General features: G+C 53.7%; 2 protein-coding genes and 1 long non-coding RNA gene across 5 annotated transcripts in view; 2 read left to right on the top strand and 1 right to left on the bottom strand.

Moving 5' to 3' along the window:
• The window catches only part of ANGPTL2 (angiopoietin like 2), a 33,847-nt gene extending 32,310 nt beyond the window's left edge, over positions 1–1,537 (bottom strand). For both annotated transcript variants that reach the window (XM_060014134.1, XM_060014135.1), the window contains exon 1: positions 1,120–1,537. The gene's annotated coding sequence lies outside the window, so the exon portion shown is untranslated. The remainder of the gene's footprint in view (positions 1–1,119) is intronic.
• The window catches only part of RALGPS1 (Ral GEF with PH domain and SH3 binding motif 1), a 329,731-nt gene that overhangs the window by 231,138 nt on the left and 81,056 nt on the right, over positions 1–17,537 (top strand). The gene's annotated exons all lie outside the window — the stretch shown is intronic.
• On the top strand, positions 4,108–5,115 carry LOC132426509 (uncharacterized). Its single transcript, XR_009519715.1, has 3 exons — positions 4,108–4,276; positions 4,708–4,790; positions 5,051–5,115. It is a non-coding gene; the product is annotated as an uncharacterized lncRNA (long non-coding RNA).

Below are 17,537 nucleotides of genomic sequence, written 5' to 3'. Positions count from 1 at the left end.
AGCTCATAAGTAGAAGAGCTAGGATTTGAGCCTAGCTTGTGCGTACTACCTCACTCTGTCTCAATTTGGAAAAATACATGTGGGGAGCATTTGGCCAGCTTCGGAAGTGGCATTCTCAACTTTCCTCAGAGCCCCGGTGAAAGGGGATCCTTTTCTAAGTAACCGAACTGCCCTCTGGGAGCTCTCGTAATCCCACAGCAGAGGCAATAGCTGACCCGTGACACACATATCACAGGAGGAGAAGGGAGGGATCAGTGAAGAATTTCTGTTTGGAAATGTTATCTAACGAGTGCTTTCAAGGGACTCAGATGCAGAGCCTGTACCGTCCCCCTGCCGGGTGCCGGGGAAGCCTCATCCTCCCCTGTGTCCTGGCCAGGCCACGTACAGCCTGCTGGAGACCTGGGGCTCCGTCCCGTCCCATCCCGTCCCGTCCTGTGCGAGGAGGGACCAGACGTCCTCGGACCCGCCGGGAAACCAGGGCAGCGCTGTGCCCCGAGTCACAGCGGCAGGAACCTCTGGCTGATGTGTCCCTCCCGGCTCTGGACCCCTCTGCTCCTCTCCTCCCCGGCTGAGGGCATGAGTACAGGCTGCTCAGTGCCAGGGAACTTTCTGAACGAGGGCTCCCGGCTCTCGCAGGACAGCGTTTGCTTTTGCCTCAGCAGAGTCTCCAGCCAGGGTGCATAGGAACCCAAAACTGAAAGACAACTTCCGGAGTCCTCGGGCTAGCCCTGCGTCCGTGACTCCATCGGCCCGCTGGCCCCTCAAGGGCACCCGTCCACACAAGCTCATGCTCGCGCACACACCCCGGCTGCGGAGCCCTGCCCAGGAGCCGCCTGCCTTCACCCCAAAGGCTCTTTGTCTGAAGGAGAGTGGGGCTTACTGATGGAGCCCTCGAAACCCCAGCCATGACCTCACGCCCCCAGAACTCCACCCTCTACCCAGGTGTCCACAGGTCCTGTCCCAGCAGATGCCTTGTTTGGCTCCAAGCGAAAGCAGGAGGGCCCAGCTGCGAGCATCGCGTTCCCCGGCTGGAGGGGTCAGGGTTCTTGAGCCCAGAGACCCGGAGCCAGCTGCTGCCTCTTGCCCCCGTACCTCGGTGCCACAGAGTCGGGCTCTTACCTCTTCCCTCCTGCCTGGCTCCCGGGGCAGCTCTCACATGCTTCACCTCGGCCGTCAGCGGGGCAGCCTGGCCATGGCCTCCCTGAGTCGCAGGCTGGACCGGCTGCAGAGCAGCCCTGCCTCACTGGCCTCTGCTCGCTCCGCTCTGCCTCCACAGCGGGGGCTCCAGCCAGGGATGGGGCGGGGGCTGGCCCGGGGTCCCGCCGGGTGGCTCACGACCTGCCTTCTCTCGCGGGGGCCGGCAGCTGCCCCAGTGCCATGCTCTGCAGGTCCGGAGCTCAGGCGGCACTGCTCAGGGCGCGGGGTCCATCCTCAGGCCGTCTGCGGCAGCCTCATTTGAACTCCCAACTCCTTTGTGGAGCCTTTACATGCTGCCGGAGGAAACTGTGAGCACAGCCTGACCCTGGTTGGCTGCAGGCACTTCTCTCCACCCACCAGTGCAAGAGGATCCCCCAGGCCCCAGAAAGGCTCAGGGCCTCCCCTCAGCCCCAGACAGAGGCGGGCCGCCCGGTGATGTCACACTAGCTCCGGCCCCAGCTGGCCTGGCCCCTCCCGCCCCAGCCTGCTTTGGCGGCCTCGTCGGGCCCCCTCCTTCCTTGGCACGAGCAGCCGGGCCAGCTCTGCTCCCTGGCCCAACGGCTCCCAAATGCCCGGGCAGCCCCGGGTGCGCTCTGCCGAGGCAGAGAGCTTCCCCTCTGACTCAGGTAATGGGTTTAGATCCGCCCCAGCTGTGCGGGCAGCGGGTTGGCGTGTGGGCTGCAGGGAGCCGGGTCCTCCCCTGGATTGCTGCCTCTTCCAGGCCTGGCCTGCCGAGCCCCAGTTGGGCAGGCAGGGCAGCCCCGCACAGACGGCCTCTCCCCATCAGCCGCCCTTCTTGGAGGCTTCACTCTTACCTCTAAACCCTGGGGAAGGGAGCCCCAGGCTGTCTGCACAGCAGCCAGTGGGATCTGGGCTGTGAAGTTAGGGAGAAGCAGTGGCTTGGGACAGCGGAATTACCACCGGCTGGGGTGGGGGCAGCGCTGGGGAAATGCTCCATCACTTCCCACCTGAGGGGCCTTGATTGAGTCACTGCATCTCTCCGGGCATCCCTCTCATGCATCAGTAGATGAGCTAAAACAAGTAATCTACCTCCAAGGGCTGCGGCGAGGGTTCTATGAGGTCGTGCAGGAAAGGCCTCGGCGTAGGGCGAGGAGGCCTTAGTGGACTGAACTCAGGACTCTGGCGTCCAGCAGGTCAGGGCTCACGCTCCCAGAACTTCCGCTGGGACCTCCCGTCCGGCTCTTTGAGGAACACATGATGGGAGTCCATCGGCACCCTCAGCACAGAGCCTGCCCCCGAGACAGAGCTCATGAATGTTTGTGGAGTCAGAGCAAGAGAAGAGACAGCACTGGACCCCACGCAGCGAGCGGCCCTACAGGCTTATTGGCACAGGCCGGGGGGACGGGCCTGCTCAGTGGGCGGAGGCGAGTCCTGGGAAGGAGCAGCCAGGGCAGGTTTGTCCTCTGCCTGGACAACAGCCTTGTGCAGTGTTGGTGGTAACTCTCCTTTCCCTTTTAAAACATTTTTAGTGATGATGGTGGTGGTGATGATGATGTTTGGGTACAAATTGGGAGAGAAACTTCAGTGGGGTTCTCTGCGCCGCTAGGCACAGTGTATCATGTTCCTGGGTCCACCGTGCTCCTCCCCTCCCCAGGATAGCCACCCCTGTCTTTGCAGAAGGAGAGCACCTTTCCTTCTTGCCTCAGCTTCTCCCATCCTGCTCAGACCTTGTCCTCTGGCAAAGGTGTTCTTTGCCAGAAGACCCCAGCATCTTACAGGCCACCACATTAGCCAGACAGCAGGATGGCACAGAAACCTTCCCCACGTCGACTCCGGAGGTGACGGTGTTGCCCGCCCTGTGGATTTTCCAGAGGGCCTGGAGGATCCTGGTGGGGCCATGGCAGGCTGGGGGCTCAAGATCAGCCGGAGCATATGAGAGGGGCCCAGCTTCTTCTGAGCTGCGCCCTAGACAGCCTGGATGCAGGCATATTCCCTTCTTTCCCTCCCTCCCTCCTTCTTTCTCTCTCTCTCTCTGACTCTCTTTTCCAGGATGTATTTTTTGGGAACCTGCTCTGAGCCAGCACCAGGAAGGCAAAGTCCCTGTCCTCACAGAGCTCGCAGGCCGGAGGGGAGACAGACAGACAGACTTGGGCACCTGAGAAGTGCCGGGCACAGGGAGTATCTAAGCAGGATGTCTGATGAAGCAGTCAGGGCAGGCCCCTGACAAAGTGGTGCTTCAGCTGAAACCTGGAGGATGGGTCAGAGTTAGCAGGTGGTGAGGTTAGAGGGAGGGTGGCCTGGGCGGAGAGAATAGCACATGAAGTGGCCCCAACAATATCTCCCCGCCACAGCGAGACCTTGACACTCCTCCCAATGAGAGGTAGGATCTCTGCCCCCTCCCCTTGAATGTGGGTGGTTTCTGACTTGCTTGTAACCAGTAGAATGCAGTGGGAGTGACACTACCCGACTGCCAAGACTGGGTGAAAGAAGCCAGTGCAGCTTCTGCCTTGTTCACTGGCACACTCTGTGTTGGCGCCATGAGCCAAGCTGGACCCCAAGAAGTCCAGCTACCCGGAAGCTGACGTGTGAAGACTGCATGTACCATGGGTCCCAGCTGGCAGCTGGCATCAACCCCCAGACGTGGGAGGAAAGAGGCCCCTCGCCATTGAGTCATCCCCAGCTATAGCGTCTTCCTGCTGAGGCCCCAGCCATCAGGCAGCAGAGATAAGCCATCCTAGTGTTCCGTGTCTGAATTCCTGACCCACAGAACCCATGAGGATAAGGAAATGGTTATTTGAGGCCGCAAAGTTTTGGTGGTAATTTGTTACGCTGCAGTAGTAACAGGAGCGGACGCTGAGGCAAGGGCAACTGTGAGTTCTTCCAGGAGCTGAGAGGAGTGCGGTGTGGAGGAGAGAAGGGGAGCGTGGCAGAGGATGAGGCCTTGTCAGAGGGGGGACTTCATCCCGAGGGCAGTCAGGAAGCACTGCAAGGTTCTGAGCAGGACAGGGTTCCTTCCGCCTTGCTTTTGTTTCTAAGAGGGCCACGCTGGCGTTGACTGGATTGACAGGTGCGGCGGCCGAGGCATCAGAGCTGCTGGGAGTTGGTTACAGCTGTCTTGGTGAGAGAGGTGGTTGGAAGCGATGGGACCCCCTGGGGCAGGAAGCATTCCCAGGACATCCCCCCTGCTCTGGGAATAGGTGCAGCCCAAGTCCCTTGGTTGCTAAACAGATTTGCTTTCACAATTCCAAGTTCCTGGGATCCCACCAAGTGGGAAAGGAGCAGCAGGGTGGCCGTGCCCTGCCCATCTTTCCTCACCCCCTGCCCTGTTGGTGGCCTTGGGCAATCAAGCACACCCCTGGGGAGCCTGAGCTGGGCAGTCAAATTCTGGTTCTACCGCCAGTAGCCCTGAGCCTCACTTTCCTCCTGTGGAAAATGAAGATGATGTAAGGATTTACCCCACAGGGCTGTTGTGAAAATTAAATAAGATGTGACACGTTAAGTGTAACACATATGGTAAGTGCTCAGTAACGTTGGCTCTGGTCGTTTCAGTTGCCCGGGAGTCCCCTGAGCACGGGGGCATGTGTGGCGTGGGCCGTGTGGAGCTCTCCTTTTGTCCAGCCCAGCACAGCAGAGTGAGTAAACGGATGGCTGGCAGGGGAAGGTAAAGAGCTGTGGCTCAGAGGCTGACGAACCTGTGCTCAAATCCCAGCTCTGTCACTAACCTGGGCAACTTTCCAATTCTCTCTCAAACTTTGTTTCCTCCTGTTAAAAAACGCAATGATAATACTGACTCCTAGGGGTTAGTGTGAGGATTAAGATAACATACCTAACGCGCTTAGCACAATGCCTTGCCATTGCTCAGGAAGTTGCCGCCGCTTCTCCCTGCCCCCAGGCTCCTCCCCACTCGTACCCAGAACATCCTCGTCAAGCCTCCACCTTGATGGCTCCCAGATCTTGGAATCCTCCTGACCTCAGTGAGCACCATCCCTGCGTTTCCACCTGCCTGTTGGACCGGTGTCATGTGACTAAAGCATTTGAGGAAAAGGGAATCTTTCTTTTTCTTTTTATAGTTTTTTACCAGAATGAAAAAGATGTGTGATGTTTACATGGTGGCAGAATACAAAGAGTCTTCATTATGTCCCACAGTTTGTATAAATTTCATGTGTTTTCCTATTTATCACCTTCCTGACAGTTAACAGTTCTTTTGTTTTTCTTTTTCCTGTTGGGAATGTTGGGATGTTCTACTGAGATAACTGTGTATGAGGGGTGGGGGCTGAGGCGGGGGGAAGTGCACGAATAATGTGTGTTACGTAGACAGGGGTGCTTGGGAGGGGGTTTTTGCTGTATCTCGCAACCTCAGAGTCTTACCAGCATTTCAGGCTTTACATTTCCCGAGCTGATTTTTTCCTTTCGGCACTTTTGAAACGCCTTGCCATTGTCTCCTGGCTTACACTATTTCTAATGAGCAGTCAGCTCTCTTCCTTGCAGTTGTTCCTGTGTACGTGGTGGGTCTCTTCCCCTCTGACTTCTTTTAAGATTTCTGTCTATCTTTGATTTTCAGTAATTTGACGATGATGTGACTAGGTTTGATTTTCTTCATATTTATTCTGTATGGGATTCACTGAGCTTCTTAGATCAGATATTGATCTGACGCCAGAAGCCCTCATTTATCCGCTCAGCCGCCTCGCTGGGCCCCAGGACAGATAAGCGAGGTCGGTAACAGCTTGGCTACCCCTCGGGACGAGAATTTCAGCAGGTATCTATCTGCAAGCAAATTGCGGTCCTTTCCCACTGACCGTAAAACTGCCTCCAGTCCCTCATCTCCTGTTTAGGACAAAGGTCCCGTCTGATACAGACAACAGTGTTCCAGAAGCAACCGTTTTTAAACATTTTATGCTGGATGGGGATGATTTTAAACAGCTTTGGAAATTTCCTGTGAAGTGTTTGTTACGAACCTACGAAGAAAACCAGGAAACGAAAATTAAATCTCTCCTGTCTCTGTTCTTCAGTCTCCCCTCCTGGGGACAAGCCCCCACGTGAGCTGCAGGGTGAGAGAGAGGCGACAAACCAAATGAACATTCCTTAAGATACTGTTACGAAGACAAAATGAAAACCACTCAACTGAAGTCTCAGCAAATTGGCTTCGGGCAAATTGGCCTGGAGCCCATAGGTGGTGCTCAGATGGGGTTTAATAAGTATCTGTTGCCTGAGCAGTGAATGTGTTTGGCAGGTGATGTCCAGGCTTGAGAAGAGGCACTGCCCGGACTCTGTCCCCTGGCAGGTGGGTTGGGAAGTCGGGAATGAGATGGACAAGCTGACAACAGGCGCTCCAAACCGCTTTGTAACTGAGCATGCACCCTGTGCTGACACTTGGACAGACTTGCCTGGCAAGCACTTCACAGACACAGCGTCCTCGTAGGGCTTTCCGTGTGCTGGGACATCCTCTGCGACACTGGGTAGTATAGGATGACTATTAGCACTGCCTTAGATACTTCCCGTAAAAGAAGTCTCCTAACTTCTCACCAGGAAACATGTGGCTCCCCTGCCAGACATGAGGCAGCAAGTCACAGGACCCGACCACAAGGCCTCCAGGAGAGGAGGGGACCAGCTGGCTCACTCTCAGCTCAGAGGCAGCTGCTTCATTAAATCTGGAGGGATGGACGCTTCTGGCAGTTCCACAGCCTTCCTGATGCTCAGACACTCCCGTAGGCCTTTCCAAGACCAGCTGACCAGGAGAGGAGGGGCCTTGCCTTTTTGTCCCTCACCCATGGCTCAGCCTCACTGCAGCCTTGATCACTAAAAACTGCCACACTTCCTCGAATCTGAGAAGTCGTCAACCATTAAATGAGTCATGTTCTAGTAAAAGAGACAAAGTACTGCCAATTAAACCCTGACACGCTACTAACTTTAAGATGCCTCTGGATTTCAGAGATCCTAAAACAAGAAAAAAGTGTTAAAACGTTAGAATCGAAGAAATGTAATTTGTTTTCAGGACAACACAGCACAGTGTTCCTGCTATCTTTGATGTAAGTCTTCATCACAGTCCCATTACTGCCTAGCAGTGTGGCCTGGTGCAAGGAAGCCCACTTTGCCAAGCCTCACTCTTCTTGTTAGTAGAACAAAATAGTAATACTTCCCTCATAGGGTTTTGGGGGGAGAAGAAAAAAAAGATACCTATAAAATATCGAGCTTGACACCCAGCCCATCGCAGGTAGCTACATAAGGTGCTCTAACAAGGCTTGTGAGGCCACACGTCTCTTTCATCTTCTAGTGCCCTGGTGGGTACACTGAGCTGAACCAAACTGTGAATTATCGGGGCTGATATTTCCCAACAGACTATGACCAAGAACGGGGAGGGCAGACAACTGAATTAAGGACCACCAACCAGCGGGCTAGGTTTATGGTAGGGCATCAGTAAAAAGCAGGAGGTTTGGGTGAGAAGGCGAATTCCGTTGGGATGTGCGGAGGTCCAGTTCCTGAAAAGGAGGAGTAGGTTGTATTGAACTAACCCACTGGTCAGTAACAATGATAAAAGCTGGATAATATACAAAAGACAGCTGCTTGAAAGCACTTGAAAGCAATCCAAAGCAATAGAAGCTGGAGGAGACATGGTCCTTGAAAGACAAGAAGCACACTAGGGTATTTCCCTACTCATGGTGATACACAGAATGACAAAACAGAATGCAGCAGCATTACTGTCTGGGAAGAAGAGAAAGAGATTGGACCTTGAGGATGGAAATTGAAGGGGGAAATGCTAGAAAGGAGAAAGCCACAGAATGAGGAGCTCCAAAACTACTACACAAATTCCCCTTGATTCCTTAGTTAACCCCTAAATTGTATACATGGAGAGAGAGAGAGAGAGAGGCGGGGGGTGGGGGGGGGAGGGGGGGAGAGAGAGAGAGAGAGAGAGAGAGAGAGAGAGAGAGAGAGGGAGAGAGAGAGAGAGAGAGTCCTGGGAGCCCAAAAGAAAGCAGCAGCTGAGAGGCAGAAAGTTCAGCAGCTGCCTGAAAGATGGAGTTTGGAGTTCAAGTCCTGCCAAGTTAATGGGGCTTAGCCAGCACTTAAGGCTCTCAATTTAATCCCAGAAAGGCCATGCCTTACAAGTGAACCCAGGATTAAGGGTTATACTCTAGGATTAAGGGCAAAACCAAAATAAACCTACCTGAACAAAACCTAAAAACCAAGCCTCCACAAGGTCAAGGGAATATGCCAGTAATTTAACTGCCTGCCAGAACGAAACACAACATTCTTGAGAGGAAGACAATAAAATACTGAGTCTTTTCAACGTAGCATCCAAAATGTCCAGCACACAACTTAAAAATTATAGGCGTGTGAAGAAGCAAGAAAACGTGACCCACGATCAAGAGAAATAATAAAATTAGACCCACCGATGACCCAGATGTCGGAATCAGTAAAGAAGGACTTGAAAATGTGTACATGTTATGAATATGTACAGGGTTTTCACGAAATGAAGTACAGAATGAACGCATGGATAGGGAATCTCAGAAGAGAAATGGGTCACATAAAAATAAACTAAGTGGCAATTCTAAAGCCAAAAGGGTATAGCACCTGACATGAAACATAATTTGGATAAAATTAACAGCAGATTAAATCCTATAGAATAAAGGATCAGCAAACTTGAAGCCAGGTAATAGAAACGATCCAAACAAGCACAGAGATTTTTTTTTTTAAAGATAAAGATAAATAAATGGTGCTTCAGTGACCTGTGGGGCAATGCCAACTGTGTAAGTGGAGTTCCAGAAGGGGAAGGGAGAGAGAATTGTGCAGAAGAAATATTTAAAGGAATAATGGCCCCCAACCTCCCCCGCCAACACATTCCCAAATTTAGTGAAGAATATCAACCCAAATTTCCAAAGCTGTTTAAAATCATCCCCATCCAGCATAAAATGTTTAAAAACGGTTGCTTCTGGAACACTGTTGTCTGTATCAGACGGGACCTTTGTCCTAAACAGGAGATGAGGGACTGGAGGCAGTTTTACGGTCAGTGGGAAAGGACCGCAATTTGCTTGCAGATAGATACCTGCTGAAATTCTCGTCCCGAGGGGTAGCCAAGCTGTTACCGACCTCGCTTATCTGTCCTGGGGCCCAGCGAGGCGGCTGAGCGGATAAATGAGGGCTTCTGGCAAGAGATCGATGGAGTGAGCTCCCCAGGCACGAGACCAGGGTGGGATCACGAAGCAGAGGTGCTGGCGCTGGCGGGGAGATGGGCTGGTGTCATCATAGAGCTCCGAGGGCTGGGCCTGGGGCTGCCTCATTGTGGGCTCTGGCCTGAGCATCTTGCTTGAGGCCTAGTGCATAGAAGCACACGCTAGTGAATGACTGTTGAATGACTGCAGGGCAATACTAGGCTTCGAAAGCTCATCCAGGGTTTCTGACTCAGGGTCTCAGGGGTGAGGGCATCAAGGGGCACCATTCGCGAGTCTACCTAGGAGAAGAGCGGGGAGGAGACCAAGGAGAGAAAGACAGCCGCTCTGACGTGGTGAGGCTGTCTAAACCCCTGACGAGCTGCCCCAGGCCCGCCCCAAGCTGGCTCTGGGAGTCCTGAGTAACTCCCTCCTCCACTGATCTGGCTCCCGGGTGCCCCTGCCCCAGCCTTGCGCTCCCCCCTTCTCCACTGCTCCGTCTGCCAGGCAGGTGCAGGAAGGAAGGCAGTACCTGTGATGGGCCTTTCGGGGCCGTCCCGCCGGGTGTGGGTGAGGCAGCAGAGGGGCGTCCGCTCACGTTCCTGGTCCAAGGGGATGATGTCGGTGTCCCCGGTCTTAGCCCCCCTCCTCTGCAGGCAGGGCTGGTCCCCAAAGTGTTTTGGCGTTTGTTGTCTCCCTTGAGTCTCACGGCAGGCCTGGGGGTGGGGAGGGCAGCAGTTACTCCATTTTATAGGTGAGAAAAAAGAGACTGTGAAAATATCATGGTCGTTACTGTTGTCATCGTTTATTGTTCACTCCGTATCGGGCATTGTGCGCGTCCGTTCCCTGGCCTTATCTCAGCCAGTCCCCCCGGGTTCTGTGCGGGCAGCGCTTCAAGCAGGGCCCGCAACTCCCTCCCACTCTGGGCACTTGGTGAGCTCCTTCCCCCACTAAAAATATTAAAAACCATCTTCCATGACTGCATTGGTGTAAGGACAAATACGCTAACATTATATATTAAAGCATTTTCTGACCTAAAATTGCACTTTTTACTCTCATTTTAAAAGAAGCTAGAACATTCTGGGGGCCCCTGATAGTATCGTGAGCCCCCGGCCCTGGGCCTGGCTGCACCTGTTGGATGACTCGGCCCTGACTGCGAGAGCACACTCCCTCCTCCACAAATTCAGAACCCCAGATTGCTGAAAAAGTAACAAACAAACAAACAAACAAAACACCCCAGCAAGCCTTTTTTTAGAAGTTTGGCACAAGTTCATTTGGAGATAAAATCTGACTTGACGTGAGGTTCTCCGTAGTGTTCGGGCTGCGTGTTTGCAGGGGGCCACCTGAGTCCACGGGACCGCCACTCGGCGCTGACGTCACCCCCTCCCAGTGGATGCGTTCGCTTGCAGATCTGCTCTCCTCTCCTGCGCTGTGAGTTCCTTGAGGATAGGCCCATGTTGTGTGCATCTCTGGGGATGACGGATATTAGTCATTTCTCTTTAAATCCCTCATTTCATCTTTCTCAGTGAACCCGTAGGGAGCTGCTGTTCACAAGTTATCTATAGCTGGCATCCAAAGTGGTGAGCCAGCGCCTGGGGCTGGGTGGGGGTGTTCTGGATTTGCTTTGCTTGAGCAGATATGGGAGGATGGCTGCGCTCGGGTCCCGGAAGAACACATGGGAGACAACTTCATGGGAACTAGTAATGGCGACGACACTGGTTGCGCGTTTACTGGGCGCAGGCGCTGTGCGGAAGGTCCATGTGAATTATCTTCTTTATATTCACAACTCCAGGTGGTGAGAAGCACCACTTTCCTCCTTTTAGAGCTGAGGAAAATAAGGTTTAGAGAGATGAAGTAGCTTGCCCAAGGGCCTACAGCTGAAGCGATGGAGCCAAGACGCAGACCCAGGCACGTGGACCTCCGGTGCCACCAGGATGGAGCCTGAATCCGGCCTGGCTCCCAGAGAGCAGCTTGAGCTTGAGCTCTGGACAGCGAGGGCTCTCAGCAGAGGCCGGAGGAGCTGATTTCACTGCACTCGTGGTGAGACCAGGGCTCACGCTGTGCTGAGCCGTGAGACTCGGGGCCACAAGTCTCAGCAAGCGCCGTGGGGCAGAGCAAAGGCCCCCTCTTCTGTGGGAGACATCCACTCAGTTATTTCACACATGTTTGCTGTGCCAGGAGCTGGGGACGCAGCAGTGAACAAGACAGACACAGCCCCTGGCCTTTTGGAGTGTATGTCTCTTTAAGGAGGCAGACAATGAAGAGATGCGATAATTTCCAGACTGATGAAACCAGTTAATGGAATAGGAAAGATGGGGGTGGGCGGGGGTGGGAGGGAGGCTATTTTAAACGGGGTGCTCAGGGAAGGCTTCTAGGAGGGAGGGTCACGTGAATCAAGGCCCAAAGACTGGAAGGAGGCAGCCATGCAAAGGAACAGCACGTGCAAAAGCAATGGGGTGGGAATGAGCTTGGCCCTGAAAGATCAGTGTGGCCCAGCAGAGGGGCCAAGCAGGAGACTGGAGGGAGGCAGAACGAGAGAGGCAGGCCGGGCAGGTCCTGTAGGCCAGGTGAGGCCTTAGGGTTGGATTCAGAGAGCAGTCGAGGCCCCTGGAGGGTTGCAGGCAGGAAGATGATATGCACTGCTTTGCGTTTTCTCATTGTCCCTCTTGGTACTGGGTGGAGAGTGGTCCAGGCGGAATAAGCATGGAGCTGAGAACACCGTTAGGAGACTTGAGGGGCTGTCCAGGTGAGAAGCAAGGGGACTGGCACCAGGGCAGTGTCAAGGAGATAGTGACCAGTGGTTGGACTCAGGCTAGGTTTTGGAGGAAGAGCTGACAGAAACCCAGCGCGCCTCTGATATGGTGAGCATCGTGCTGCACTGATAAGCACCTTGAAGGTTTGCCACTTGGGAGCCCTAGAAGTAGAGTTCTGGGAACAAGGTAGTGACCCACAGTCGGGACTGCCCTGTCCAGTTGGGCAGTGCACACCCTGTGCGGCTGTACATGGCAGCCCTGACCACAGCCAGCACTGACAGTTGGGTAGTGCTGGGCACCATCCTCTAGGAGTGTGGGGAAACAGGTACCAGCAAGGAGCTGGAGTGAGCAGACCCCACCCCACACACTACCAGAAATAACTGGGGGAAACTTGGGAATGAGCTTGAGGTGCTGCAAGTATGCTGGTGGGGTCTATAAAACATTTTTGAATTGCTGTTAATGTGATCCTGTGTGTCCCCTCAGGCTGGAGTGGACTAGTTTGTTTTCATCCTTGAGGTAGCTCCTGAGGTGGGTGCTCACAAGGTTACTATCTGGAGAGACATGGACAGCTCAGGGTCTCCTGAGGCTTGCTGGAAATTGTTTTCAGCAAAGATTCATGGCTCCGCTGCCCCAAAGCTGGAAGGGGAACTTTGCAGGAGGCCCTGTCAAGGAGAGGTGAGAACTTGTAGCTGTGGCCCTTGAAAATCAGAATGGGTTGTTTCTGCATCTTCCTGGGCTTAAGGCTCTCAGACCTGCCCTGGCTTCTCTGACTAGTAGGTCTGGAGTGTGGCATCTCAGGGGCACCCACACAGGCCCTGCAGGGAGTAGGGGCAGCTGGTGCAGGAGGCTTGCTTCAGCCCCGCTAGCCTCCAGACCACCCCCACTGCCCTTCCTCTCACCCTCCCTGTGCTGGACTGGATAAACCTCAGCTCTGAGGCTGAAACCCTGGAGGGCAGGGGACAGGCTTCCCCTGTGCTAGATATTCTCCAGTTGCTGCCCCATGCCCAGAGCCTGACCTGTATGGATTGCCTCCACGGGCTCCCTCACCTTCTGGCCAATGGCAGGTGCCAGCAGGTGATGAGAGCGTGGCGAGAAAGTGAGGACAGGTGTATCGCCAGCCCCCTCCTCCCTGCTGGACCGTGGCTGTTGTGGTGGCGTGACGGGGGTCAGCCAGGCCTGGGCTTGCATTCTACCTCTGCCTCTTATGAACCATGTGACTTCTGAAAGTTACCAGTCCTCTCTGCATCTTAGTATCCTCACTTAGCAACTGTGGATGGTAACACCACCTTCCCAGAATGGCTGGCAGGAATAAGTGAATCAATGTGAGTGCAAATACCCTAGTGCAATGCAGGCTCCACTGTAGGTGTTTGGTAAATGCTGGCTCTCTTCCTTTAGTAACTGGGAGCCCCATCATCCTGGGTTTCCAACACACTGGGTCCTCGGGAGATCGCTGGTCATTTTGTATCTCTCCAGATGGCCTCCTTTAGTTTTCCCTCTCTGGTTTACATGTCTCTCGGTCCCAGAACCACTCCCGCAGAGCCTCACGACCAACAGTCCTTTAGTCATAGAGTTGCCTCCCTGCCCCTGCCTTGGTCTGCAGCCTGTATTTGAAGTCTGCTTAACCAACATGGCGGGAAGCAGGCTTGTGGAAAGTGCACATGTGCACATCCAAATGTGATTTGTAACATTTACTGAGTGCTTACTGATCCTCAGAGTAACCCCAAGAGATAGGTTCCTTTATTATTACCCAATTTTCAGAGGCAGAAACCGAGGCTTAAGAAGTTACTTGACTTGCCCAGGGTCAGAGTGGGTACGTGGTGGGCTAGTGTTGAACTTGGGCAGTCTGGCACTAGGAGCCTGGCCTCTCAGACCCTGGTGACCGGCCTCTGTCGTGGGCAAGCCTCAGCTCTTCAGGCTCCAAGGACCAAGCCGTTTTCGATAATCAAGGTGACTGGGAAGCTACAAGGTTATCTCTTGAAACATCCAATGCTTTAAAATTTTTGTCCATTCTCATTAAGCTTTTCACACAGACCCACATAGACACACACACACAGAGCACACTAGCCGCTGAAAATCTTGGCTAATCACACTCTCCTTGGTGACTCAGTCGTCTTGAATAGACTAACTTTACCGCCTGTAAGCTCCAGGCAGCTGTGCTTGTTGTTACTTTTCTAGCTGTTCTTTCCAAGGCAGCAGTCACCTTCCCTTCCCAGCCTCCCATCCCTCTCCTGATTTGTTGCTTCTCGCCAGCTGAGGTCCCAGAAATCTGGTAGAGTTATTTCTAAATAAGAGTAGCTGGGCACTACACTAGTCTGAAGAGCTCTCCTGTGAGTGAAGTACATGAGAGTCAATGCCTGCACTTGATCACATCAATTTTGGGGGCTCAGAAGCCTTCGGGACTTACAAGGTCTGTGCTCTTACAAAATATCTGCCATCTTCTGCACACTTACTGTGTGCCTGGCATGGTGGGAGGCCTTTTAAGTGGATTGTTTCACTGAATCCTCAAAAACAGAAACTTCCAGGAGAGGTTCTCTTTACTGTCTTCCATTTTAAGTGATGAGGTAGCTCAGGCACAGAGAGGTTAGGGAGTTGACCCACTGCCACACAGCCAGTAAGTGGCAAAGGCAGGATTTGGACTGGCTGGGCCTGTCTGCATCCAAAGCCCACAGCCGTCAACAGGCTTTAAGCTCTCAGCTTCCCAGCAGCGTGAGGATGGGCAAGTTAGGGAAACTCTGATCCTCATTTCTTCACTTGTAGGATAATGCTGTTTGTTCCCAGAATTACTATGAAGGTTGAGATGTTGTGTGATTGACACATCGTAGGCACTCAGTCAGCGCTGGGTCCCTTATGCTCATCATTCCAGCCCATCCTAGATCAGAGGTTCTCAAGCTTTAGCAACTTTGGAATCACCTGAGAACTTGTTAACACACAGTTTGCCACCCCAGAGTTTCTGATTCTGTAGGCCTGGGGTGGGGCTTGAGGATTTGCATTTCTAAAAGTTCCCATGAGGACGGCGCTGTGGGAACCACTTCTCAAGATAGATGAGTTTGCAAGAACATGAGGCCGGGTGGCCCAGCCGTGACCATCCCTACTTCTGACGGCAGTTTTACACGTGCAGGTGTCGGTTATGCATCATTCCGGGAAAGTGTGGTTTGGCTTTTCGCAGCCATTTCCTGGGAGCTGGCTTGAGGCTTTTAGTCTCTCCCTTTGCCTCTCCTTCACCAAAATGGCCAGGTGTCACTGACCTGGGAAAATGTGGTGTTTAAGCAGCAGGTGATGTCTGGACTGTGAAACAAGCTTCATTCGACCAATTTTATTAACACGTCCCTGACTTCCAACTGCTTTCCTGGCACAGAATAGGAAATAAAAGGCACATGAAAAAGATAATAAATCATCTTGCAGAAATTACTTTTATAAATTTTCAAACACTGCTTCCCCCTCAAAAAAAAACCTTCTGAAGCATCGCTCAGGCCAGATACACTTTCCTTCACACTTGGAATTTTAGGTTTATTTATTTACTGGTATGATTGGTGTTCTCCCCTCCCGCAGCAGGCTGTGCGGGTGAAGTGGTCACCTCGTCACCCCTGGGTCCCCAGTGCTCAGCACAGTGCCTGGCACACAGCATCGGGTGCTCAGTTGTCATTGCTGTTGGGTGGATGAGTGAAGGGCTTGGTGGCACAGTCATGGGTGCTGGAGTCGGAGGGACCTGGGTTTGAGCCCAAGACCTGCCCTTCCTGGCCGAATGGCCTTGGGCAACTAACTGATCTTTTGTGCCTTCATTTCCCCGTCTGTAAATTGGGGATAATAAAAATAATACCTATGTTTCATAGGGTTGTCATGAGAATGAAATGACATAAGGTATGCAAAGCGCCTGCCATGTAACAAGTGCTTTATTTTTTCATCATCATCATCGTCATCTTCCTGCCAGGCAGGCCAGTGTACCGTATAGAGTGTGGGCTCTAAAATCACGCTTCCCACCACTTACTAGCTGCGTGGCCTTGAGCAATTCCTGTCACCTCTCAGTGCTTCAGTGTCGTCATCTGCAAAGCGGGCGTTCAGAGGCACCAAGCTCGCAGAGTTCTTGTCACCAGTTAGGACGTATCCACGTAAGGTACTTCCACATCTGCAGAGCCTGTGGCGCGGGCAGCCAGCCGCATGAGGAGGACACAAGGGAGGAGGCACAGTGCACCCCAGCAGGGGCTGCCCTGCTCCCCGATGCCCACCCACCCTCGGCCCAGGAGAGAGAAGAGCAGCGGGGCAGGGGAGCGCTCCTGGGTAGAGAAACATCCCCAGGCCTCTGCCGCTGGAAATCCCTCTTCCTGGCAGCCCTTGGAAGCGCAGCTCCGTCCTCAGCTGGTTCCGATTACGATTACTCTCAGGGGCTCCAGCGCATGCTTCGGTGGCGTTCCCCTCCGCAGAGCCGCCTTTGTCTGCAGACGTCACTCCCTTCCCACTACCTGCCAGGCTGGAGCTGCTTGGGGTGGGGTGCGCCCAGCAGGGACGAGCCCCCGCCCGCCCGCAGGCCTGCCATCGCCTTTCTTCCTCTGCCAGGCTCGTTATGGGCACCCCCAGACCTGGCCCTCCTCCCTGGCATTGTGAGAGAAGCTTTCAACACCTCGAAATGCATCCCGGGGCGCCCTCCCCCCACCCCCCGCCATCCCCTGTAACGTGGAATCCAGACCGTCCTGGTTTCTGTGTGTGCAGAGCGTTTGGTAAACAGAATGCTTGAGCCCTGACTTGCTGGAAGGGGCGAATCCCAGCTGACGCCCCAGACGCTCAACCTATTTTGGGCCTTGTCTCTCCCCTGCCGAGGTCTGTGGTCACAGTGCTCATCCGGTTCCCTCACCCCCACCCCAGCACCTACCATGGGGGTCGGAGGGATGGCCGGAGGAGTGGGTTTCAGCTTCCTTTCTGGCTAGAGCCTTGGCCCAGCCAGGTCTCCGGCCCCTGCCCCCCGGCCTGCACCCACGGATGCCTGATACCCGCTTGGTAAATGCTCTTGTCCTCACTCCCCCCGTGAATGCCACAATTCAGCATACACAGAGAAGAGCTTCACTTAAGAAAGAAAGTATTCACGGCTGCCATCCAGCTCCAGCAGGCGATCCGGGAGACAGCTGCCGGCTCCCGCCCCTCCCGGAAGGGAGGGCCACCGACCCTACACACACACAGGGGTCTCCCCTCCTTTTTTCTTTTTTTTTACGACCCACAGTCTCTTTTGGTTGCTGGACCAAATTCAGTTTAAATCTGTGTTCAGAACACCTCATTAATAAGTAGCAGATGAACAGTCTTCTGCAATTAAGAGAACAGCTCCCATTCAAGGAAATATGTGTTACTGGCCCACGTGTACCCGGCGCTGGGCGAGGCTCCTCTGCCAGAACTGGCGCAGCCCGAGGACTCCAAGCCTGTGACCCCTTCTCCACCCAGGACCCCCTTCGTGTCTCTTCTTAACTCTGGGTTTTGGAAACTCCTATAAATAATCATA

Source organism: Delphinus delphis, chromosome 6 (assembly GCF_949987515.2).
Source record: "Delphinus delphis chromosome 6, mDelDel1.2, whole genome shotgun sequence".
Taxonomy (NCBI): Eukaryota; Metazoa; Chordata; class Mammalia; order Artiodactyla; family Delphinidae; genus Delphinus; species Delphinus delphis.
This window is presented reverse-complemented; position numbering and strand designations above follow the sequence as displayed.